The 26,876-nt window shown below is 34.0% G+C and overlaps 2 long non-coding RNA genes across 2 annotated transcripts; both read left to right on the forward strand.

Annotated features, from left to right (window-relative positions):
* Window positions 1-4,729: 4,729 nt before the first annotated feature.
* LOC107028275 lies at window positions 4,730-5,508 on the forward strand. The gene is made up of 2 exons (XR_001457812.2): window positions 4,730-5,086; window positions 5,181-5,508. It is a non-coding gene; the product is annotated as an uncharacterized LOC107028275 (long non-coding RNA).
* Window positions 5,509-5,677: 169 nt separating this feature from the next.
* On the forward strand, window positions 5,678-6,875 carry LOC107028276. Its single transcript, XR_001457813.2, has 2 exons — window positions 5,678-6,453; window positions 6,548-6,875. It is a non-coding gene; the product is annotated as an uncharacterized LOC107028276 (long non-coding RNA).
* Window positions 6,876-26,876: the final 20,001 nt, after the last annotated feature.

The raw sequence follows: 26,876 nt of genomic DNA on the forward strand, positions 1-26,876 counted from the left end.
TCTATTAAGTACTATAAAAAATGAATCTGTACCAACATATTTGTAAAAAATATTTTCGTGTAATGTGATGATATCATTACTATCATTGAAACTACAATGACGCGACTCTTTAATTTTTTTTAAAAAAACTTTAATGACGTGACTCTTCAATTTTTACCAAATTTTCAAAAAAAATAAAATAAAAATAAGTAAATGCATTTGAATTCAACTTTTACTTGTTCCTTTCTCTTCTCTTCCAACTTTTCAAAATTCACTGAATTTTCAATATGAATAAGAAATCTTCAAAAATTGCTATGACTAAAAAAACTTCATTTAATTCCTTCCGAGGGAACTATTAATTGATATCATTAAAAGGGTTGCTTCCTACTTCATACAAGATTTAATGAGGGTTAAATATTGGTATTTATGTATTAATCAATTTTTCACTCTTTTATTTCATTTTCTAATCATTTTATTTATTAATCAATTTTTCACTCTTTCATTTAATTTTCTAATCATTTTATTTCATTTCTCAGCTCCAGGTTGCTCAATGAAGTAGCTAATGAACGTTCGGTATATAAGAAGGTAACATTGGTCAGGTTTCCTTATAGTAAATGGTCGATTGTTCAACAAGTCCTTTCTTTCCTGAAAATGTGCAGGGAATTCAAAAGCCTTATACAGAAAAGGCGTGATAATAATTAATATTTTTTGACTGTATTTATTTTTATTAATTTTGTACTTTAAATGTGTTATTTGTTCTGTAGTATGTTTTTTTCAACCGTAGCGATCCAACTATATTGGAAATGATTATTCAAGCAGCAGACGGTAGCCACACTAGAGCTGAGTATGTGCTTTCCATAATTTCAATCTTCAATGGTGGTGAAACAATGAGTGAAGACTTAATGTTAATTGCCAACACGAAAAAAATTGAGCCAGATGTAATATGTCGAAATCATCTGCGAAATATTTTATGTGGAATGTATGTGCCAGGATTTTTTGGGAGGAAGACCCATTTGCTGCAATGTTCATCAATATGAGCGAATGGTCGCAGGATTGATTATCCTTGGAGACGACACCCAAGACAGTACAACGAAGATGATGTTTATTGTAATTTATGTAGGTGTGATATAGAACTAGATTATCTAGTTAATTTTCTGTCTCATACAATGGATTAATTAAATTGCCATATATGGCAATATATGTAGTGAACTTGGAAATTCATGGTGAAATATGTTGCCCTTCTTTGTTTTGTAATGAATTTTGAACAAATATGTGTCAATATATGTCAATTGTGTGTTGGATATTAAAACAGAATATTTCATATGTTGCAACATATGTCAATTAAGTGATAAATAATACACCATCACGTATCTGTGTCAACATATGTCAACTATGTGTTAGATATTACAACATATTTCATATGTGACAACATATGTCAATTACACATTTAAAAATTAATATGAATTTGTCCCAATATACTTTTAAATAATTATTGTTTCTAAGTGTTGTGTTGTCAACAATTTAATCAATAATTACTGGAGACCCTAATAATAATTACGACTCTTCAGTTTTTATCCTTTGTTGAAAAGTCATCTCTGCAACTTTTCAAATTTGTTGGCATTTTATAAGAACATAACAGAAGGGGGGAATAAGTCAAAAGTTGTCTCAAAAATGGTTTCAACTAGTAAAGAAACCAGGAAAACTTCATTGAATCCCTCCTGAGTGAAATAGTAATTCTCATCGTTGAAAGGATTGCTTCTTACTCCCAACAAGATTTAGTGAGTATTAAATTAAATTCCAGGTTCCTCAATGAAGTCTCTAATGAACATTATGTATATCATAAGGTACATTGGTCAGCTTTCTCCCCGAAACCTAGATGGATGATGAATCAACAAGCCATCTCTTTCATATTTGCATAGCATCGGAGAACTTAGAAGCCTTATACAGAAAAGGCATGGTAATTTTAATGTTTTTCATTTTTTTTCCACATTTTCATCAATGTATTTTGTATTCTTAATATGTTCTTTCTTTTATAGTTCAATTTTTTCAATTGTAATGATCCAACCGCATTGGGAATGGTTAACAAAGCAGCAGAAGGTGGCCACCGAGTTGCATAGTATGTGCTTGCCGTAATTTCAATTTTTGAAGGCAGTAAATCCATGAGAGAAGGCTTGATGTGCATTGCCAACAGGGAAAAAAACGTGCCAGTAATAGTGAGAAGATGTTGACACCATTTGCGATACATTTTAAATCAAATGTGGGTGCTAGAACCTAATATGTTGGGAGAAAGACCCATTTGTTGCAATGTGCATCAACCTCGTCAAATCGCCCGCAGGAATGGTTGGCCTAGGGAAAGCGACGATGAAGAGGATATTTGTTATGAATTGTGTAGTTGTGATTTACAACTATTTTATCTAGTTAAATTTTTTCATCATACAACTGTGTGAGATTAATTTAATCTGTGGCAACATATGCCATATGGTGGAAATGTTGTCTTTTTGTCTTTTTTTACTTATTTTTGAATTAAATATGTGGCAACTTATGACGTATGGTGAAAATATTGTCTTTTTGTCTTTTGTATTTATTTTCGAATTATGTGGAAACATGTGTACTTATTTTCGAATTAAATCTGTTGCAACATTAAGTATTTGCAACTTTTCACATTCTTCAGAAGTGCCTCTTCGTCTTCAAAAGTGAATCTTTGTATTCATTACATTATACTTATATTATTATATATATAAGAAGAACATAAATTATGTCTTTTCATATAATTATCTTCATGATGGGAAGTCAGAATAAGAAATCTTCAAATATGACATTGAGAAAAAAAACTACATTGAATCCCTTCCGAGGGACTAGTAACTGTTATCGTTGAAAGGGTTGCTTCCTACTCCCTCAAAGATTTACTGAGTTTAAATTAAGGTATGTACGTATTAAACAATTTTCGTTCTTTAATTCGATTTCCTGACCATTCGATTTGATTTTTTTTAGTTCCAGGCTCCTAAATGAAGTTGCTAATGAATCTACTATATATTGAAAGGTAAATTTGCGCAACATTCCAGTGTTTATATCACCGTTTTTATTTTATCATAAATACACTTCTTTCATGGAAAAGTGTAGCGAATCGAGGAATTTAGAAGCCTTATATAGAAATGGCTTGGTAGTTTTAATTCTTTTCGTATGCATTCACGTTTTTATCAATGTAATTTGAATTTTAAATGTGTTATTTCTTCTTTAGTATGATTTTTTCAGGCGTAGCAATTCAAATGGATTGGGAATGCTTAAGCGAGTAGCAGATGGTGGCCACCTTTGTGCAGGATATGTGCATGCCATAATTTTAATCTTCAAGGCGGTGAATCAATGAGAGAAGACACAAGTTTCATTGGCAACATGAGTATACCATCCTCAGAAGATGTCTAGACTATTTTTGACATAGTTTTCATGGAATCTTCCCACATGAACCTCAAAAGATTGGAGAAAGACCAATTTGTTGCACTACTCATCGATTCTCTTACGGCCGATATCGTTGTGACTTATGTCGTTGTGATTATGAATTAGATGAAGTATTTAATTTTATGGGATTCTTCCTAAATTAATAAAATTTGGTCCAACTTGATGTTTCGTCGATTAGTCCCTCCTTGATGTTTCATATGTGCCAACATATGCAGGTTCTGTTGGCAAAATTGCAACAAACCTGACATATGTGACAACCTCTTTTATCATAAAATGTGTTTTTTGGGGGTTAATTCAATTAATGGTAACCCATTCGATATGTAACACTAACATATAGTCCTACAACATGCCTAAGTATCAATTTTGGTCAAATGCAACAACCTTCATTCGATTCAATCAATTATATTTAGAAAGACTATCATCCCACTAGTTCGTCATACAATGACCAAGTAAATTCACATGATAGTTATATAACACCCTAGTAAATTGTTGTTCCAAATGTTATACCTTATTTTTATTACTTAATTATGGTCTAAATTAGTAAAATTTGGTCCAAATTTTCATTTTTCAATTCCTAAATCGATCAATTCTTCGATTAGTCCCTTCTAGATGTTTCATCTGTGACAACATATGCATATTCTGTTAGCGAAATTGCAAAAGATATTGCATCTGTGGCAACATCTTATATCATAAAATGTGTCTTTTAGTGGTTAATTCAATTAAATGGTAACCCAATTCGATATGTAACACTAATATATAGTCATACAACATGCCTAAGTATCAATTTATGGTCCAATGCAACAACCTTCATTCGATTCAATCAATTATATTTAGAAAGACTATCATCCCATTAGTTCGTCACACAATGACCAAGTAAATCCATATGATAGTAATATAACACGCTATTAAATCGTTGTTCCAAATGTTATACCTTATTTTTATTGCTTAATTATGGTCTAAACCACTAAATTTTGTTCCAAATTTTCATTTTCCCATTCCTAAATCGATCAGTTCATCGCTTAGTCCCTCCTAGATGTTTAATCTATGACAACATATGCATATTCTGTTGGCGAAATTGCAACAGATACTGCATCTGTGGCAACATATAACTATAAACGTGTAAGTACTTTTTAAAACTGGCCCAATGATAGGCAAAACGCCTTATGTTAAGCTAAGACTAAAATTGGCCCAATCGACCAAATATTTATTTATATATATATATATATATATACATATTCATTTAAAGAATAGGGTTTTCAATTTTTTCATCCTTGCCACTTTAGTTTTGATGCTTTTTTTCTTTCTCTCCCTCTCTTTCCGATACGACCTCTCACTTCTCATGGATCTCGAATGTAATGATATTTTTTTCATTTTCATCAGTCTTTTTTATTTTTTTTCTTAACACGCAACTAATTTGATTGGCCTTTGGGTCTAGGGAAGAATGTGCTTCTAAAATATAGATCTAATGAATGAGTTTTGTTTGTTTAATTACTTTTGATATGATGTCAAATGCAATACTAAAAATTTTTAATGATGAAAATGATACCATGTTGGGTGTGAAAATATATTGCAAACATGGAGACTTACTTCCAATGCAAACTTCATGGTCAAGGACAATCCAGGTCGAAGATTTTGGTCTTGTCCACACTATCGTGTATGTTCATTTCTACAATCTTGGAGACTTCAAACCTCAGATCTCTTTATTTTTTTTTAAATTTAAATTTCTTTCTTTGTGGTGTGTATTTCAGGAGAATGCATGCAACTTCTTTAGATGGAGGGATCGTTAAAATGTTGATATACGATCTAAGTTTGTTATTCTCAGATTGGTGAACAAAATTAAGAAGCTGGAAACTGTTGATGAAAGTCATATTAAAAGAAGTACCGAATGAGGGATGAAGGAGAAGAAGAAGACCAAATGTTGTAGCATGTGGAAGCTAATCTTGGTGTTTTTTTCTTGTATTATTAATCATTACCAAGAAGAATATTGTAGAGGATAGAGAATTCTTATGTAGTTGTGTACAACCATCAAAATTATCATAGTTGTGGAAATAAAAAAACGTAGTTTTGCATTCATGATCAAATGTTTGTTTGACACTTTGAGGCCAATGTTCGACCACTTGAGGTGTATGTTGCTACATATGCCTTAAATGTTGCTACAGATGCCTCAAATATTACCACATATGGGTCCTATAAAATAGCAATTTGACCATAGATATATCATTTGTTGCTAAAGATGGGTGATATGTTGCCACATATGTGTCATATGTTGCTACAGATGTGTGATAGGTTGACACATATGGCATATGTAGAAACATTTGTGTCACATGTTGCGACAGACGATCATCTGTGGCAACAGATGCCTCAAATGTTGCTACAGATGACCATAAAATATTGCTAAAGATGATGATTTGAGGCGAATGTTTGACCATTTGAGGATATATTGCTACAGATGACCATAAAATGTTGCTACAGATGACCATTTGAGGCGAATATTTGACCATTTGAGCGATATGTTGCTACTTATGCGTCAAATGTTACTATAGATGCCTCAAATGTTGCTATATATATATATATATATATATATATATACACACACACATCTTCATTTCAAGAATAGGGTTTTCAATTTTTTCATCCTTGCCACTTTAGTTTTGACGCTTTTTTTCTTTCTCTCTCTCTCTCTCCGATACGACCTCTCGCTTCTCATGGATCTCGAATGTAATGATATTTTTTTTCATTTTCATCAGTCTTTTTTATTTTTTTTCTTAACACGCAACTAATTTGATTGGCCTTTGGGTCTAGGGAAGAATGTGCTTCTAAAATATAGATCTAATGAATGAGTTTTGTTTGTTTAATTACTTTTGATATGATGTCAAATGCAATACTAAAAATTTTTAATGATGAAAATGATACCATGTTGGGTGTGAAAATATATTGCAAACATGGAGACTTACTTCCAATGCAAACTTCATGGTCAAGGACAATCCAGGTCGAAGATTTTGGTCTTGTCCACACTATCGTGTATGTTCATTTCTACAATCTTGGAGACTTCAAACCTCAGATCTCTTTATTTTTTTTTAAATTTAAATTTCTTTCTTTGTGGTGTGTATTTCAGGAGAATGCATGCAACTTCTTTAGATGGAGGGATCGTTAAAATGTTGATATACGATCTAAGTTTGTTATTCTCAGATTGGTGAACAAAATTAAGAAGCTGGAAACTGTTGATGAAAGTCATATTAAAAGAAGTACCGAATGAGGGATGAAGGAGAAGAAGAAGACCAAATGTTGTAGCATGTGGAAGCTAATCTTGGTGTTTTTTTCTTGTATTATTAATCATTACCAAGAAGAATATTGTAGAGGATAGAGAATTCTTATGTAGTTGTGTACAACCATCAAAATTATCATAGTTGTGGAAATAAAAAAACGTAGTTTTGCATTCATGATCAAATGTTTGTTTGACACTTTGAGGCCAATGTTCGACCACTTGAGGTGTATGTTGCTACATATGCCTTAAATGTTGCTACAGATGCCTCAAATATTACCACATATGGGTCCTATAAAATAGCAATTTGACCATAGATATATCATTTGTTGCTAAAGATGGGTGATATGTTGCCACATATGTGTCATATGTTGCTACAGATGTGTGATAGGTTGACACATATGGCATGTGTAGAAACATTTGTGTCACATGTTGCGACTGACGATCATCTGTAGCAACAGATGCCTCAAATGTTGCTACAGATGACCATAAAATATTGCTAAAGATGATGATTTGAGGCGAATGTTTGACCATTTGAGGATATATTGCGACAGATGACCATAAAATGTTGCTACAGATGACCATTTGAGGCGAATATTTGACCATTTGAGCGATATGTTGCTACTTATGCGTCAAATGTTACTGTAGATGCCTCAAATGTTGCTATAAATGACCATAAAATGTTGCTACAGATGACCATTTGAGGTGAATGTTTGACCATTTGAGGGATATGTTGCTATAGATGCTTCAAATGTTGCTACATATGCCTCAAATGTTGCTACATATGACTTTTTGAGGTGAATGTTTGACCATTTGAGGGATATGTTGCTACATATTTGAGGGATATGTTGCTACAGATTGCTCAAATGTTGCTATAGATGATCATTATGTAGCAATGTTGCTACATTTGAGGCGTATGTTGCTACATATGAGACATATATTGCAACAGATGCCTCATATGTTGCTTCAACTGCCTCAACTGTTTCTACATATGAGAACTATCCACATCACATACTATGTATGTATTTTCTCTAAATATAAGATAATAAAACAACATAATTGATAAAATAAAACATTGTCTTTAATTACAAACATATTGTCAAGGCTTTAAGTCTTTAAGCTCTGAGATATTATCCCATAAGCCCAAACATATTGTGTTCGTTCAACTAGATTGTCACAAAACAGGTTTTTGGGAGGTTAAATATGTATCCCGCTAACCAAATGCTCAATGACTGCAAAGGAATATGACCCGCACGCTGCTCCAGATTCATTGTTTACCATGTGATCCATTTGACGTGTAAATTCCCACGGTTCTTTGAGAAACTTTTTTGGAAAATGTTCCATTATTCCACTCTGCTTCATCAATTTAGGCAGCAACTCGAATACATGGTGTATGTATGTCAAAAACTTGGCATCTTCCGTAAAAATCAGTTGGCAGTCATAAACATTCACGCGACCCTCGTGCAAGAGAATCTCGAAAGTCACAAAATGGGTACTGTCCATGTTCATGACTGTCAAAATCCTTTTTGCATCAATCCAATCCATGCCTTCAGGATATGGACTAATGCTCTTGACATAGTCAATCATATCTTTATCCCATACAAACTCATCTACTAACTGTTTAATGCTTCTACCACCAACAATTGTTGCCTCATCCCTTAGTTCATTATATCTTTTTTGGAAGTTGGTATAGAAGTTGAGATCCGAGATTCTATCTTTGAGATCATAGTAATCCGAGTATGTCTCATGCCTATGATGCATAAGGTTAAGGATTTCATTACTATACTGAAATAAAAAATAATATTAAAGGGTAAAGAAGAGTAGTCATTGAAAAGATAAAAGAAACGTGCATTATGAATTGAAGGATTACCCGGTCTTCCCACCAAACTTTTATGCTTGTCATGTTCCTGAAATATCGTCCTGTAAAAACATGCATGCCATATTTTATTCGAATATCCTTTGCACTCATCAGACTCAACACTTAAATTCTTTCTGCTACACTCGCATGCTGATAAATATTCAACTTTTTGTACTCCTTCACTTCCTCTATTACGGCCCTTGGCAATTCTCCAAACATCTTCTTCTTCAAATTTTGTATTGCCTTGGAAAATGATTCTTTCCTCCTCTTGGCCTGTGGAGTATATGGATGCCGAACATTTTTTGATAGAATGCCCTTGATCCCCTTTTTGTTTTTGAATTCATTGACAGCTTGACTCAATATTTGAAGATACATGATAGAATCTTCATCATGTTTCTTGCACTTCTCACAGAGAAATCCACAACATCTTCTACAAGAGGCAGACCCTTGGTCTTGTCCTGCACCAGCACCAGCACCAGAACCAACACCAACACCAGCACCAGTAGCAGCACCAACACCATCAACACCATCAAACACAACTAATTCATTAAAAACTCTGTCTCTTTTGATGGTTTTTGCTCCAGCCAACTTCATTTTAACTCTATCCACAACAGGATAAAAAATGGTTTCAACCAACTCTAGAGTAATTAGATATGACATTTGCAATTCCTCTTATGTTGGGGTAATCCATGAATGCACAACTAAAATTATAAAAATGAGTCATCAGTAAGAATATTTGGGTCATATGTTGCCACAAAAATGTCATTTGTTGCTACAGATGGGTGATATATTGCCACATATATGTCATATATTGCTACAATTGTGTGATAGGTTGACACATATGGGCATCTGTAGCAATTTGTGCCACATGTTGCGACAAATGAATCATCTGTAGCAACATTTGTGTCACATGTCACAACATATGAATCATCTGCTAAAATTTTTGTGTCACACGTTGCAACAGATGAATCATCTGTAGTAATATTTGTGTCACATGTTGCGATAGACGAATCATCTATAGCAATATTTGTGTCACATGTTGCAACAGATGAATCATCTGTAGCAATATAAGAGTCATCTGAGGCAACATAAGAGTATAATATACTATACTAAATCAAGAGAAGGGTTAAAAAAATCTGGGATATGCCCATCTTTGGTAGTTTTTGTTCTTGATCTCAACTATCTCAATATCCTTGGAGATGATCTCTGTTCTTCTGTAATTACTTGATGGGTCAAATAAGGAATGACTTCAAATGCCCAAGCCTGTAAAAAAGAAATACATGTCACGAATCAAATGTTGAATTATTTAATATAATATAAAAATATTTAGAACATTTAGCTTTACCATGAAAGCCCATGGAAAGCCAAACAAGTTACTGGTCTTTGCTCCTAAAGATTTCAACAAGTACTCGAGAGTTAATTCAAAACTCTCATGAACCTAAGGGTAGTTGTTGAGAGCCTCCATATCCTTACAGAAATTTACCCATTTAAACTATATGTTGTTTTAGATATCTTTTAGCAAAAGTATATTATGTGTAAATCAAAGTAAGCACAATGACTCCTTGTGCTTCCTTGGTGTATCCTCGTGTTCCAACAAATTTACTAAGTCAAATTTTTGAATCTTTTGCCAACAAGGGACTTCAAGTCCTGCTCCTCAGTTGGAAGTTACGTTGTCCTGCTTCTGCTACTTCTTTTACTCCTTTCTTTCTTCTTCGTGGTTCGTTTTTGACAATGTATTCAGGAACGAGCTCAAGAGGAGGATGACTTTTAACCCTGCAACTATAACAAACTATCTTTTGCCAAAGAAAACTGGCATGCCACAATACTTAATTACAATCTCACCCTTCTTTTCGTGATTTTCAAAAATGAACATTCTTTTAAGAAGTTCATACAGAATGGTCATTTGAAAACGTGGAGTTGTATCGATGGTAAATCAAGAAAATGACCGAAATAATTATTTTTGAAAAAAATCTTCCAAATGGTTTCTCTTGAGGTTATCCCTGAAGTTGTTGAAAGATTTTCCTAGGACTGACCTAATAATGCTATCACCATTAGCATTAAGTGCAGATGCATAGGGAAAGTGTCTGCATTGATGATTTGAATCCCATCATCACCAGTAGCATTGAAAACTTCATGAATTTCTTGTTTTTCTTCATCAACTTCATTTATTTATATTTCTTGTGCCTCAATTACTTCTCTATTTTTTCCTTCTTCTTCCTTAACTTCTTTTTGTTTTTCCTCTTCTTCCTCAACTACTTCTATATTTTTTCCTTGTTCTTCCTCAACTTCTTTTTTTCCTCTTCTTCCTAAACTACTTCTTCTCTTTCTCCATCATCAACAACCTCATTTTTTATCTTTCTTCATATTCTTTTAGAGAAAATTCTACTTCTACTTGAGAAGAAAAATTGCTTCACATGCAAGTTCTTCTAAAAGAATGGTATTTTCATTCCTCTTCCTAGGACTTTTAGACCTAGTCTTCTTCTGGATCTTTGTTGTGTCAGATGTATCAAGTTTTCTTTTGACAGGAGCCATTATATTTGTACCCCTTATGTCTGCAACCACAACAATAAAATATTTGAACGCCGCACATGAGCTACAAATGAAGCCTTTTGAAATACACAACAACGCAAACAAAAAATATGATTTAGTGCTAAACATGAACCTACAAACAAACCACAAAACCCGAACCCTCTCTAAACCCTATTAAACAAACTACGATGAAGTATTTTGAAATCAGAAAATATTTCAAAAAAGAATAACTACACAACCAAAAAAGTGCTAAGTCCACTAAAAACAGGGCAAACAAGTAAGCATGCATTTCAAACCCTAAATATTACCTGAGAGGATATCAGCAATAAACTAGAATTGATGAGAACAACGACTCCTTTCTGTAGAAGAGGATCGCAACATATTACCGCTGATGTTTTAGAAAATATCGCAAGAACATGATCTATAAAGGAAGGAATAATGGAACAGAGGAGGAGAACAAAGGAAGTAAAAAAGAATAAAGCTGAAATTAGTAAAAAAGAAATATAATTTGGAATATTAACGACTGTCATAGAAGAGAAGAGAGAAGAGAGAAGAGAGAAGAGAGAGAGGAGAGAGGAGGGAAAATGAAAATGAAGGGACGAGACACTTGTACTAAAGCTGTTTTTTTTTGAATTTTTACAATTCAAAGTGTGACATATGTTGCCAGATATATACATTCTGTTGGGTCACATACCACCTTTCTGAGTGACATATGTTATTTAGTATAATGTTGCCATATATATCCTTTCTGTGACATATCTTACCACATATCTCCTTTCAGTGTAAAAGATTAAATTTGGAATATGAAACGACTTTTATAGAAGAGAGAAGAGAGGGAAAATGAAAATGAAGGGACGATTGTACTAAAGTTGTTTTTTTTTTTTTGAATTTTGACAATTCAAAGTGTGACATATGTTGCCACATATATACGTTCTGTTTGGGTCACATACCACCTTTCAGTGTGACACATGTTAGTATAATGTTGCCACATATCTCCTTTATGTGAAATACTTACCACATATCTCCTTTCCGTGTAATATGTTGCCACATGTATCCTTTCTGTTGGTACACATGCAGATAATTATGTGGTGTTATTTTACAACAGAATTAATATATGTTTCCACATACACCACATTTCATCATTTCCATCATAATTGACAACCACTTATATTAATATTATCAGCAAAAATTAATACTTATATAACCATCTATCTAATCAATGGTGGTAACCACAACATTTTTATCGATCTTTGCCTTTTTAGGTCTAGGCCTCAAGGGGTCTTCATTGTCACTTATATAGCCATTCCGAGCCTTAAAAATCCCATAATTCCATAGGCGTGAAGCATATATCATGCGAAGGGTTTCAACAATAACTCCAGAAGATGTCACTTCTAGTCCATTACTCAAAAACTCAGCGTATGCAGAAACAAAAAGTCCACTATCTCTACATGGTATATCATCAATTAGAAAATATAATAACATCATATTTCGATAGTCGTAAGACAAAAAATAATGTGATACTTAGAGACTAATGCTTTCTTGTTGGGCAATACCAATAACATGTCTGACTTCGAATGGGTGAGATTTGTTCTTTCCTTGGTAACATTCAAGAATTGACCAGTTGGTTCGCTCTTTTTGCTCAAAAAATCCGCTTAACTCAAGGTAGTTTGGCAACATTGTAGACAACTTTTGAATCTCGGAGGATAATTTTCTGTTAGACCTAATTGAGAGCATCGAATCATATGTTTTTGTGCACTGTTCCTTCAACGAGACGACTACCAAGACCCACTGAAATTCCCTATTACTATTTACAGAGACATAAACATCATTTGTCAAGTGCCAAGGCAGTCCACAAAGTATACCAAACCCTTTTATAGTGCCAACGATTTTATCCTCATATAGAGGAACGACACTAGCATTGTCAATGTATGTTTTGAAAAAACAACTAGTGGTGGTATATTGATATTTAGAATGACTATGCTGTTGCTTCGACTTCTTACGTTAATAGTAAAAAATGACATGCACATACTGAACAGATGCATCAAACAAGTGTATCTCTGTATAAATTTATTTGTATATATTCATGTATTAATAAAACATAAAAGTGAGAAAGGATTTACCTCATCAGTCCAACACTTATCAGGTTGAGACATTACGTAGAACCAATCCTTATTCTTTGGAAATGCAACTACAAAATCAAGTTGGTCAAAATCAAGTTTTGAGCAATTGGCTAAGTAGTTATCGTCCTTGTCTCTTCTGCAATTGTTAATCATTATAAATAATTATTTAGTGGACAACAAGAAAAAATACTAATAATAGTTAAACGACCTTACTTTTTTGCATGATTCTTGTAAAGACCCTCGTTTATCCATTGCGAGAAGGATGACATTATTTCAGTTGGGCCCTCACCATCAATGTTAAAACCTTCAAATGTATATTGCCGCTTCACATCACAAATGACAACTTCGACTTTCTTCTCTTTCTTTTTCGCTTTCGCTTTTTCTATGTGCTTCTCCTTCTCCTCCTTCTCTTTATGCTTCTTCCTCTTCTTACCCTTATCCTTCTCGTCCTCCTTGTCCTTCTTCTTATCCTTCTCTTATTGCTTCTGCTTCTCTTTCTCCTTTGACTCCTTCTCCTTCTTCTCCTTCTCTTTCTTCTCACTAATTGTAGAAAGTGTTTGGGAAATATATTTTTTCAACCTTCTACACTTCAGAGGCTGTGAATTCTTCTTGGATCTTTGAAAATCAATATTATGAGACATTTCCTTACAAATATTAGTGAGTTTTTTTTAACACAACTAATAAAATAATCATGTTGTTGCTCACATTCTTCGCATAAACAAAAAGAGCATTTGATGTTAGAAGAGGATGCAAGACCAATAAAAGACTGATCTGTTGTCATGGATGAAACTTCTTGTATCATTTCATCTACAAGGCAAATTAAAAAGATTGAGAGTTTTTGCAATTCATTATAAAATAATATTAACAGTATGTTGCCACAAATGGATAGTCTGTTGCCATAAATTAACATTATGTTGCCACATATGCATCTACTGTTGCCATAAATTAACATTATGTTGCCACATATGTATCTACTATTGCACACATGAAATTTGTATTGCCACATATAAATCTTATGTTGCCACAGATGAATCATATGTTGACACATATGAATCTTATATTGTCACAGATGAATCTTATGTGGCCACAGATGAATCTTAAGTTGCCATAGATGAATCTTATGTCGCCACAGATGACCATTTTGTTGCCCTAACGCATAAGTGATAATGAATGTTGGAATATGCACCAACATATCACTAAAATGTGGCAACATACGGTACATCTTTCAACAAATGAAATATATGTTGGAAAACTCAACAAGGCTATATTTCTAAAATTATATCAACAAAATGGGCACAAAAAGAACAAGAAAAGCAATAAAAAATCGACTTTTTACTGAAATGTTAACAATACATATACATTTCCTCAAAATTAGGATTTTTTGGGGTTGGTTGATTGTCTTTCAAAAACAATAAATAATAGGCACCATTACATCATTTTTTAATTTTACATCTATGGAACATTTTATTATTCATTAATCCAAAAAAAAAACTTCAAAAATTGTAAAATCTTTCAAAACAATAACTTACTATTTTAAGATGAACACATCAGTTCAAAAAAAGGAGAGAGTAACGACTGAAGATGAGGAGGAAATAATGGAGATAGAGATAATTGGAGAGGAAGATAGTGGAGGAGAGATAGTCGTATTTTCGGATTTATAAGGAAAAAGAAGAAAAACAATCCCAAGAGAGGAGAGAGAATGCTAGGACAAAAAGATGAGAATATATATTTTTTTAAAATGATTTGAATTGAATTATAGAAGTTCAAAAATGAATTGTTTTTTTGTATCTTATAAAAGATTAGAAAGTTTTAGAAATATTAATTTGGTCTCATATTTACTTAATTACATTTAGAAGAGGATTTGACCAGCTCTTGGTCAATTTTTCACCAAAAACAAAACCAAGACTTATTTGACACCTTTCATTTAATTTTCTCATGTTTACTATGTCACCGATGCTTCCAGGGAAAAAAAATTAGTAGTATGTCATGACAGAGAGAGACACACAAATTAAAATACCATTTTGATATTATTTTTTATGAAAAAAAACTAAAAAGAAATTTCATACCCATAAAAAGTTGAAAATATTAATACTTTGTATGAAAAGTTTTAGTTAGTTGACAATCTAATTATACTATAGTTTCATATAAAATTCAATGATTTTTTTGTGATATTATTGGTTCAATCAATAATATTAAGTTTACTTAATCATAAATTAAGTAACTTATTTTTTTCTATCAATGATACAATAATAAAAATAATTAAATAAATAAAGATACATTTGTTGTAAATAATGGTGAGAAAGAAATATTTGTATTATATTCTAATATAGTAAAGCACAAAATTCAAAAATTAGAGATATAAATATTTCCCAATTTTTGATGTTCGTATCGACACTCATCTAATGTAATTTGTCTATCATAAAATTCCATTAATATTAATATTTTTGTATTTAAACTCTCACTCTTGTGCCATTGCCAGAAGAGAGGATTAAGTTGCTATAGTGTAACATTACAGTTGAGATTATATTTTTACAATAAAAAATATAAAAGTTAAACATATAAAGTAAAATGAGATATAAAAAAATAAGTCATGATATCATTTAGGGACTTGGTGTGATACTTACTCGATCCAATTGTATAGAGATTATCAAAGAGTGACAAATAACTGATTTTTAAAAATAATACGTGTATGCAATGTTGAAGACATGATAATAAAAAGTTTGACAACAGAAATACATTTATTTCTATTACTAAAATGTTATCATTGTAATTATTATAAATACATTGGAGTAGTAACTCTCCAAAGGATAACTCCTTCTTTAATGTAGAAAAATAAAAAATACTATAATTTGCTTTCAATAATAATAAATTTAATATACATTCATCATATAATCATATTTATTATTTAAGGAAATTAGTAGTTCAGGTTCTATACCGATGACAAGGTATAGGACGGTCCTTGACAACATAAGGTAAAACATTTTACCATCACTTATGATCATGGTGATGGTTGTCGGTTAGAGAATCTCCCACAGAAGTTATATCATTTTTTGTATGATTAAAGTTAAGTTTGTCATTGTTTTACCTTTAACGAACTAAGATTGTTTTAAGATGTATTATAAATTTTCTATAGGTATTACATGTGTTTTATTACATTATATTTAGTTGAATTATTTATGAGTTGAGAAGATCAATGTTAGTGTTTCTTCCAGAATCTCTTTCAAGCCTATGTATGTTAGCATTCCAACTCTCATGTACATTCAATGTACTGATGAAAGTTGACCTGCATCGTATTAAGATGCAGACGCAGGTAATCGGGATCAACAAGCAGCGCATCGTTGATCCAGTGAGCACTCCAGAGTTGGTTGGTGAGTCTCTTTGAATTTTGGAGGAATACTTTTTATTTCTTCCATTTATTATATTAGATTATTAGGATATTGTGGGACTTGTCCCAACATTCATCTCAGTTATTTTAGAGGCTTCATAGATAGTTAGAAAGTTAGTTATGAGTCTTTGAGCTCTGTATTTCAGATGTTTTGCTATGAGACTTGAGTAGCCATTTTGGCTAGTTTGAATGCTTTTTTTTTTAATTTAAAAAAGACATTAAGATTTTTCATAAGTTCTTTATTTGAGGTTATCTCTTATGTTTAAGTGCCCGTTTGGATTGACTTATTTTAGGTGCTTTTAAACCAAAATAGATTTGAAGTAGTTTTGAATTGTTTGAGTAAAGTTAAAAAGTGCTTATAAGAACTTATATTAAAGCCAAAATAACAAAAATAAGCCAAAAGCCATAAGTTAGAAATTCTAACTTATGACTTTTGGCTTATAAGTCATAAGCCAAGAGACAATCCAAACATGTCCGCTGAGTAAGTAAGTCAGACCAAGGATTCGCTTGGGGCCAATAATGGTTCTCGAGGTCTAGCCACGCCCAGAGTATAGGCTCGGTGCATGATAAACTTGGTATTAGAACAAAGTTCAAGAGTCCTAGGGGGTCTATGAAGCTATCTTTAGAGTCCTAGTTATCGATGTGAAGCGTGCCACATCTATAATTAAGAGGATGCAACATTTAGAAAATTATCTCACTTCTTTGACATTCTTTTCGTACGTTAGAGTTTGATCTCTAAAAAGTTTCTTCTAATTCGTGCTTGCATGTGTTTCAGATAATCATGCATCCACGAAGAGCAGTCAAAGGTCATCCAACTTGGAGGAATGTTGAACTTCAGGATCAAGGGGTACCCAATGCACCTGAAATGCAACCCCACAGAGAAGTTACTAATGCCGAGTTTAGAGAGGCGATAAGGATGCTTAGTCAAGCTGTGACTAATTAGTTTGGACAACAGAGAGGAGCTAGGAAAGAAGTAGTTGATACTTCGAGGATCCGAAAGATCTTAAGGATGAATTTTCCAAGATTCACTACTTAGTCACTATCGAGGATTCGAAGAACTTCATTGAGGAGCTAAAGAAGGTATTTTATATGATGCATGTTGCTGATACTAAGTGAGTTGAGCTAGCTGCATATCAACTGGAAAGTGTTACTAGGACTTGGTTTGATCAGTGGAAAGAGGTAGAGATGAGGATCACCTCCTGCGAGTTGGGACTGTTTTGAGGAAGCTTTCTTGGGGCGTTTCTTTCCCCGGGAACTGAAAGAGGCCAAGTTACATGAGTTCCTCATACTTAAGCAGGACTCAGTAAGTGTTCATAAAAATATGAGTTGAAGTTCACCCAACTCTCTCGTTATGCTCCAGAGATGGTTAGGACATGAGGAGTAGAATGAGCTTGTTTGTTGCTGGGTTGGGCCCTCTATCAAGCAAAGCGGGTAGGGCGACAATGTTGATAGGTAACATGGAAATATCAAGGTTGATGGTTTATGTTCAGCAAGTCGATGAAGAGAAGTTGATAGACAGGGAAGAGATCAAAATTAAGAAAGCGAAGATAGGGAATGTGTTTGGACAACAAAAGGGTAGTGTGAATCCTTCATCCTTTCGAAAGCAAAAGGGACCTGCACTATCATCTGCTAGTGCACCAGCACCTAGAAACAAAGATGATTATAATGGCAAGACTTCACAGAACTTCAGAGCTAGACCAGTACAGTCTCAAAGGTAGTGTGACAGAAGGAGGTAGTTAGGATTCTCTATACAGTATGAGTGGTGGAAACCACTTAGGTAAGTGTCTTGATGGACAAACAGGTTGTTTCAAGTGTAGGCAAGAGGTTCACTTTATAAAGAGTGTCCTAAGAATAAGCAAGTTAGTGGAAATCTGGGCAATAGAGCCAAGTATTCAACAGTTTCTCCACCAGGGATGCACCTAGAGGAGCTACTTCCAGTACTGGCGGAGAGAAAACTGCCTCTATGTAATCACTAATCACTAAGAATAAGAGAAATCTCCAAATGTTTTCACTGGTATGATCAAAGTCTTTGCTTTGATGGTTATGCTTTTCATGCTTTTCTAGACCTAGGAGAAAGTTTATCTTTTGTAACCTTTTATGTTGCAAATAAGTTTGATGTCATTCTTGAGAAATTTTGTGAACCTATCTATGTTTTTACACCTATTGGGGAGTCCATTCTAGCTGAGCGAATTTATCGTGATTGTGTCATTTCATCAATCACAAAGACACCATGGCTGATTTAGTTGAGCTAGACATCGCAGGTTTCGATGTCATTCTAGGTATGGACAGACTTCATGCCTGTTATGCATCAATAAATTGTAGAACTCGAGTTGTCAAGTTTCAAATTAATAATGAGCCAGTCATAAAGTGGAGTAGTAGCTCACCAGTGCCTAAGGGTCGTTTCATTTCGTACCTTAAGGCGAGAAATTTAGTTTCAAAGGGTTGTATCTATCACTTAGTCTGAGTTAATGACTCTAGTGTTGAGGTACCTCACATTCAGTCAGTTCCTATATTAAAAGAGTTTCCAAAAGTCTTTCCTGATGACCTACCAGGAGTCCCTCCTAAGAGAGGAAGAGACTTCGACATAGACATAATTACATATACTTGTCCTATCTCTATTCCACCATACGAAATGGCACCAGCAGAGTTTAAAGAGTAGTTAAAAGATCTGTTAGATAAGGGCTTTATTCGACCAAGTGTCTCACCTTGGGGCACTTCGATCTTATTTGTAAGGAATAAAGATGGTTCCTTTTTTATGTGTATAGATTACTGCCAATTGAACAAGTTTACCATTAAGAATAAGTATCCTCTTTCGATAATTCATGATCTTTTTTATCAGCTTCAGGGTGCTTCATGTTTCTCAAAAATTGACCTCAGATCATGCTACCATTAGTTAAGAGTAAGGGAATGTGATATTCCAAAGACAACTTTCAGAACCCGATATGTCCATTATGAGTTTTTGGTCATGTCCTTTGGTTTGACTAATGCACCAACAACGTTCATGGATCTTTTGAACAGAGTCTTCAAACCTTATTTACATATGTTTTTATTTTCTCCATTGATGACATAATAATCCATTCAAAGAATGAAGAATATCACGCTAGTCATCTTAAATTAGTTCTTCAGACTTTGAAAGATAAAGAGTAGTATGTCAAGTTCTCCAGATGCGAGTTTTGGCTTGAGTCTTTGGCGTTCTTGGGTCACATTGTTATTAGTAATGGAATTAGAGTTGATACCCAAAAGATAGAGGCAGTGCATAATTGGCCTAGACCCACATATCCAATTGATATTAGGAGTTGCTTGGGTTTGGCTGTCCATTATAAAAGGTTTGTAGTGGGGTTCTCATACATTTCATCCCCTTTGACCAAGTTGACCCGGAAGATAGTGAAGTTTCAATTGTTTGAAGCTTGTGAGAAAAAAGAGGTTGACTAATGCCCCAATTTTGACTTTACTGGAAGGTACTCAAGGTTTTGTGGTGTATTTTAATTCATCTAGATTTGGTTTGGGTTGGGTGTTAATGCAAAATGACAGCTTATGCATCGAGATAGTTGAAAGTTCATGAGAAAATTGCCCAATCCATGACTTAGAGTTGGCTATTGTGGTATTCACCTTGAAGATATGATGTCATTATTTTTATCGTGTTCATATTGATGTATTCACTAATCACAAGATCCTTAAATATGTGTTCACTCAGAAAGGTCTTAATCTTAGAAAGATCTTAATCTCAAATAGAGAAGGTGGTTAAAATTACTCAAGGATTATGACATGAGTATTTTTTTACCACCACCCAGGCAAGGCTAATGTTGTTTTTGATGCCTTAAGAAGGTTGTCTATGGGTAATACCTCCCATCTTGAGGAAAAGAAGAAAGAAATAGCAAAAGATATGCATAGACTTGCACGATTAGGAGTCCAACTAATAGACTTCACAGAAGGAGAAATAGTGGTGACGAATGGGGTTGAGTCTTCATTAGTGTCAGAAGTAAAAGGCAAGAAAGACCAAGATCCTATTTTACTTGAATTGAAGGCAAATGTTCATAAGCAAAAAGTATTAGCTTTTGAACAAGAGGGAGACGGTGTATTGAGATATCAAGGTAGATTGTGCGTACCAATGGTGGATGGAATCCAGAGAGGATCATGGAGGAAGCTCATAGCTTCAGATAATCCATTCATATGTGTTCCATAAAAATGTATCGTGATATGAGCGAAGTATATTGGTGGAATGGTATGAAGAAAGGCATTGTGAAATTTGTTGCTAAGTGTCCAAATTGCCAACAAGTGAAAGTAGAGCACCAAAGGACCCTTTGTTTGGTTCAGAATATAGAACTTCCGGAATGGAAGTAGAGATGATTATAGATTTCATCACAGGCTTGCCAAGGTCTCGCAGACAACATGATTCTATTTGAGTGATTGTCGACAAAATGACAAAATCAGCTCACTTTTTGCCGGTAAAGACTAGACATACAACAGAAAATTAAGCCAGGTTATATATTCAGGAAGTGGTAAGACCTCATGGAGTTCCAATCTCCATTATTTCAGATAGAGGTGCACTATTTACTGCACAATCTTTGAATCTTTTCAGAAAGCTTTGGGTTCAAAGGTGAACCTAAGTACTGCCTTTCATACCCAAATGGATGGGCAAGCAGAGCGCACCATTCAAACATTAGAAGATATGTTGAGGGCATGTATGATTGATTTCAAAGGTAATTGGGATGATTACCTACCTTTAGTTGAGTTTGCTTACAACAATAATTACCGCTCTAGCATCCAAGTGGCTCAGTATGAAGCTCTTTATAGAAGAAGATGCAGATCTTTTATTGGATGGTTTGAAGATGGTGACACATGGTTCGTAGCACCAAATTTAGTTCACCAAGATATGAAGAAGGTGAAAATAATTCAAGAGAGTTTGAAAATGGCACAGAGTCATCAAAAATCCTACACTGATGTTAGAAGAAGGGCGTTAGAGTTCAAAGTTGATGATTGTGTATATTTAGAAGTTTCACCCGTGAAGGGCGTTATGAGGTTTGGTTAGAAAGGGAAGATTAGTCCCCAGTATATTGGACCTTATAGAATATCCAAGAGGATTGATAATGTAGCTTATTAGTTGGAGCTATCACAAGAGTTAGCAACAGTTCATTCGATATTCACATCTCCATGTTGAAGAAGTGCATGGGCGATCCTTCATTGATCATATCAACAGGAAATATTGAGATTAAGGATATCTTATCTTATGAAGATATTTTGGTTTAGATTCTAGATTGTCAAGTTCGCAAGTTGAGAACAAAGGAAGTTGCATTAGTGAAAGTCCTTTGGAGGAATCAAATTATAGAAGAATCTACTTGGAAAGATGAGGAAGATATGAAGAACAAATATCCACATCTCTTTGAATCCAGAGAAAATGCTGATCAACGTACTAAATCTCTATTTTGTATTCTCTAAATTATGAGTGAGCATGTTACTTTTTTGCAATTTTTTGTTGGGTGTTTGAACTAGATGTTACCGACTTAGCCTAGTAAGAGAAATATCATTCGAGGATGAATGTTCCCAAGGGGGAGATATTGTAACATCTCGCAACTAGAAAGAACTAGAAGGAAGTTTAAAAAAATCAGGAAATAGTTGTTTTTGGAAAGTATGGGGAAATCTGGAAATTTGTAAGTAAGTAAAAGTTAGTTTTGGGTCAACTTCAAACGAACATAACTCCTAGCTCAGTATAAGTTAGGTGTAGTTCTAGATATTATTGGAAAGCTCTTGGAATGGTATATCCAATGTCTCCAAGTTTGCGCAATTTTGAGTTCATATGAGTAAGTTATGCCCTTTGGAAGTTGGGATGTTGGATTAAGGAAATATCCAATCCGAATTTTTGAAAGGTAGTTTGGTCTTTTCCTTACCCAACTAATTAAATTTGTTTCTAATAAAATAATTGGAGTCAAAACTGATGAGTTTAGTTTACGCCTTTCAAAAATAGAGTTTGGGCTTTTGGATAAAGAATGTAAGAGAAAAGAGAAGAGGAAAATCAAGATTCGCCAAGAACAATCAATTTTGGTTGTGGATTCACCAATGAATTGATCCTACAAGGTAAGGTAAGTGAGTCTTTCATAGTATTGGGTTCATTCACCCATGCGCCAAACATGTTTCGTTCAGCAGAATTCGTCCTTAAAGAGTTTGAAAGTTGACGTTCTTGACATGAAATCTTGAATTAGAATGTTATTCTTGAATCGGGATGAATTGAGAAGTTTTTGAGATTGTTACGTCGTATTATAGAGTCGTTTCAAATTAGCTTCTTAGGTACATTTGTTGGGTATCTGTATCTAAACGTAATTTGAGAAAAATAACCATGTTTGGGTGAATTGAGGCTGGAAAACGAAGAAGAAATTCTGTCGAACGAAATTTGAGAGTGGCTGTACGTCGCACACCTAGTTCCCATAATTTAAAATTATGTTTCGCGTCGTGGAGTTGACACGAGGATTTTTGGCTCAAAAGTTAATTTTGAAACCAAAATTTAAATACCAATCCCGTCATGTACCCACCTCTAAATATCGATTTTTGGTCTTTTCTCATGTCTAGCTGTAATAACCGGGGAGCACCCCCTGGAACTTACCGTCGTACAAGAATCTGAGAAGTCTCATACAAGCCTCTTAGATTATTCATTGCATATGATATTCAAAATAAGAAAAAATTTAAAACTTTCTTCACACACGAAGAATACTTTCATCAACTAGCAAGTGGAAGAATTTTAAATACATTCTACCTTTACAATGTCTCATTACACCATCTCTACTTTAGAATACAACATTTGGGACTAAGCCCATACAATACTTGAAATAAAGACTAAAAGACATAAAAGAAACATGTGAGTTTGTTCCTCGAATCTATGAGGACTCACCAAAGTTTTATCTTTAACCCTTAGAAACCTATCCATCATTCATGACATATCAAGACTTGCAATCCCTACACTTTAGTTAAAAAGGGAAAAGAAGGGGTTAGAACATTTAATGCACTAAGTATGGAAGTCATGCAAAAAATATGAAAAAGGGACATTTAGTATAAGAATATGCTTTCATGACATTATGATAAAAAAAACTTCATTATAAGAGTTTAAGAGACATAACAAGTCAACAATCATATATAAGACAATACCCAAATAATCCACAAGATATGAGAATAATCACTTAGAATCCATTTAAGCATTTAAATCTCCTACTAAAGGTTATCCTAAGACCCACCTAAGTAAGATATGAAGCGGCCGCCCATACAACCCCTTCACACAAACCTAGTTGATCCTCAAGACTACCTAGAGTAAGGTTACTCCTTTCCATCACAGAAACTTAGTTCCATATTCATCAAGTAAGCCTTTACGTCATTTAGACCCTGTACCTAAGGTTACTCTAAGACTCACCTAGGTAAGACATGAAGAGACTTCCCGTACACCCTCTTCAAGCAAACCTAAGTAATCCTCAAAGCTACCCTAGACAAGAACATTTCTATTCAACATGCTTTTACTAAGTCAACATTATTCATTAAATCCATTCAAGAGACAAGTAATTAATTAGGGGACTTAACATAATGGTCTTGGAGGACCTAGGGAACTCATCTTAGAATCTTCAAAGTCTACTCGTGCTATGTGTAAATAACATCCCATTCCACTACCCACACATTCTTGAACCTATCAAATAACTAGAGTGTACATCCCATATGATGAGAAAATGCATTGACCGACATAGACCATACTAGCTAGGTATGAAATTAGGTGTCATAGGACCCCACACCGTGGAAGGTGTTCTACTTGCCAAAGGTAGAACTAGTAATCCTCCCATGTTGGCCCATAGTTATGGAATATCAAGGGCTTCTTTGTACTCTAGTCTCATCTAAAGTAGATCTACTACCACAAGCATATCCACTCGGTGCTTTGCGTTTGTTCTCATAGATTAAATCATTCCCTAGGTGTATTAGTGAAGGTACCATCACTATGTCCTACCTACTCATAATACATTTTCTTCCAAGGATGGGTCCACTGGGGCTGCCAACCAAGGTCTATTATGATAGATCTTATGACTTCCTTAGAGATGTTTACATGCCATTCCAGCCAACCTACCCCTAAGTCCATCATTCCACTCAAGAAGGTACCATGACGGTCTTTCACTTCAAGTCTTCTTATTAACCTTCTTTTCATATTCAAGATTACACATTCTTAACTTTCTTTTCATATTCAGGATTTCACATTCTTAACCTTCTTTTCAAATTCAAGGTCCTATATTAGTCATTCTTAGAAAGGTCACCTACTATAGGTCTACCGATCCTAGACTTTTATTCATTCTTTCATTCATTCATACACATACATGACAAGGGTGCCTAAGCCTACCAAGTCAAGAGATCACATATTCACATAACCTTCATGTATCAAGAAAAGGGACCTAAGTCTACCAATCAAGACACAATATCATCTTATAAGGACACTTCTTAGTCCTTCATTATCATATAACATCAATTAGAGAAGAATAATAAGATTTTAGCACTCATTCAAAATCATTAGCACTCAATCAAAATCATATATACATCACATGACCACCTTCACTTTATACATTCACATTATACAAGATCACACATATATAACATTATCCTTCACTTTATACATTCATCTAAGCCATAACACCTTGCTTATAGTCACATTACTTCATATAAACAAGTTCACATTATAACTTCACATAAACCCTAACATGATACTACTACAATTCGCATAATAATGCCCATAAGGCCATGATCGTAATCATATACAACATATAAGCACCACCACCATAAGTGGACCATACCAATCAATATCAGTTTTATATCAATTCAACATTAAGTAAGGGAATAGATCAACTTACCTTATTACAATAGCCAAGATCACCATTCATTAACATCTCCAACAATTCATAATATAATAGCCTAATTAACCATATAAATCAATATTACAACATAATCTAAACTCAATTCTATCATCATTAGATCATAAGCAATTAACTGTTCATAAGTCAAATTTAGAGATTTGAGATGATCAAGGGTTCATGGATATTTTCATTGGAAAACATCAATTTAACATCAATAATATCATATCTAATCATTTGAAAACTTTTCATGCTAGAACCCATGACTTAAAGTAGAAACTGGACTCTTTCATAAACTTTGAGATCTTTGAAATTGGTTCTAAGGTGATAGAAATCCTTATATAAAGAACTCTCATACCTTATTAGAAGAAATCCAAATGTAGAATCCACCATCCTCGCTCCATCTTGACCTTGAGCTTCCATAGGTTTTTTTAGAGAGAACTTTGGGAGGGAAGGGCTTTGATTTAGGTGTTAGGGTCTAAGAGAGGATTTAATAACTTTAATACACTTAAAATATCTAAATATACCTAAAAAACCGTCCATACATTTTAAAAGACTCGGGGTGCGTGAATTTACCATATCACCCCTAACGACGCCCACCAAATTGCAGGCCCAAATGACGCCCACCACCTACTGGCCGTCGTTTGATCGACGCCCATTTAGTGAGGGTCCATTGTTTGGGAAATATACCCAACATGTGAAGGACTTTAAGGTAAAATTGAATCCCAAGGTCGAATGACCATCGATTGAACGATTGGCCGTCCCTTGTTGCTATCGTTTGACGCTGCGTGACAATATCTTGGCTAAGAGATGAGATCTCCCTCTAGGGACCTTTATGGGTCCTTGGTTGAGTCGTACCCGGATATTAAACCGCTAAACATGTTCATCTAGGTCTTAGGGTCCCCTAAAATAATTTTAGATACCAAACAATGCATGAAACATGCAAAGGCACACTAGAACACACAAGAGCACATAGATGACTAGTCGTCAAACGTGTTGGTCATTCCTTGACGTTTAACTTCAAACTCAACTGTACTGACCTAAGAACTCATTTAACATTAAATTATCTAGTTAACATCCCTTAAAATACAAGTTAAGCTCTATTTCAACCTAGTTCATTTTTAGGGTTGTTACACTAGCTATCTAGAATCTTTCCTAAACATCATAAGATCTTTCCAAACGCAAAATCATAATCCTTGAATCCATAACTTAATTCAAGGATCAGTTAAGAGTCAAGACAATAGTAGTTAAAATCAAAATCAAGATATGTCAAGATTCAAGTAAGAGAAGATAATTTCAAGTTTTCATAAGTCTTTTACAAATGTTTCAACTTTGTTTTAAGAGTTAAGTTTTGAAGTTTAGTAAGGAGAAAGAGCAAAGTTCATTTTATTCGAAAATGATATATGGAAACTAAGTATTTCCAAGAGTA

The sequence above is a fragment of the Solanum pennellii genome, chromosome 8 (assembly GCF_001406875.1).
Source record: "Solanum pennellii chromosome 8, SPENNV200".
NCBI lineage: Eukaryota > Viridiplantae > Streptophyta > Magnoliopsida > Solanales > Solanaceae > Solanum > Solanum pennellii.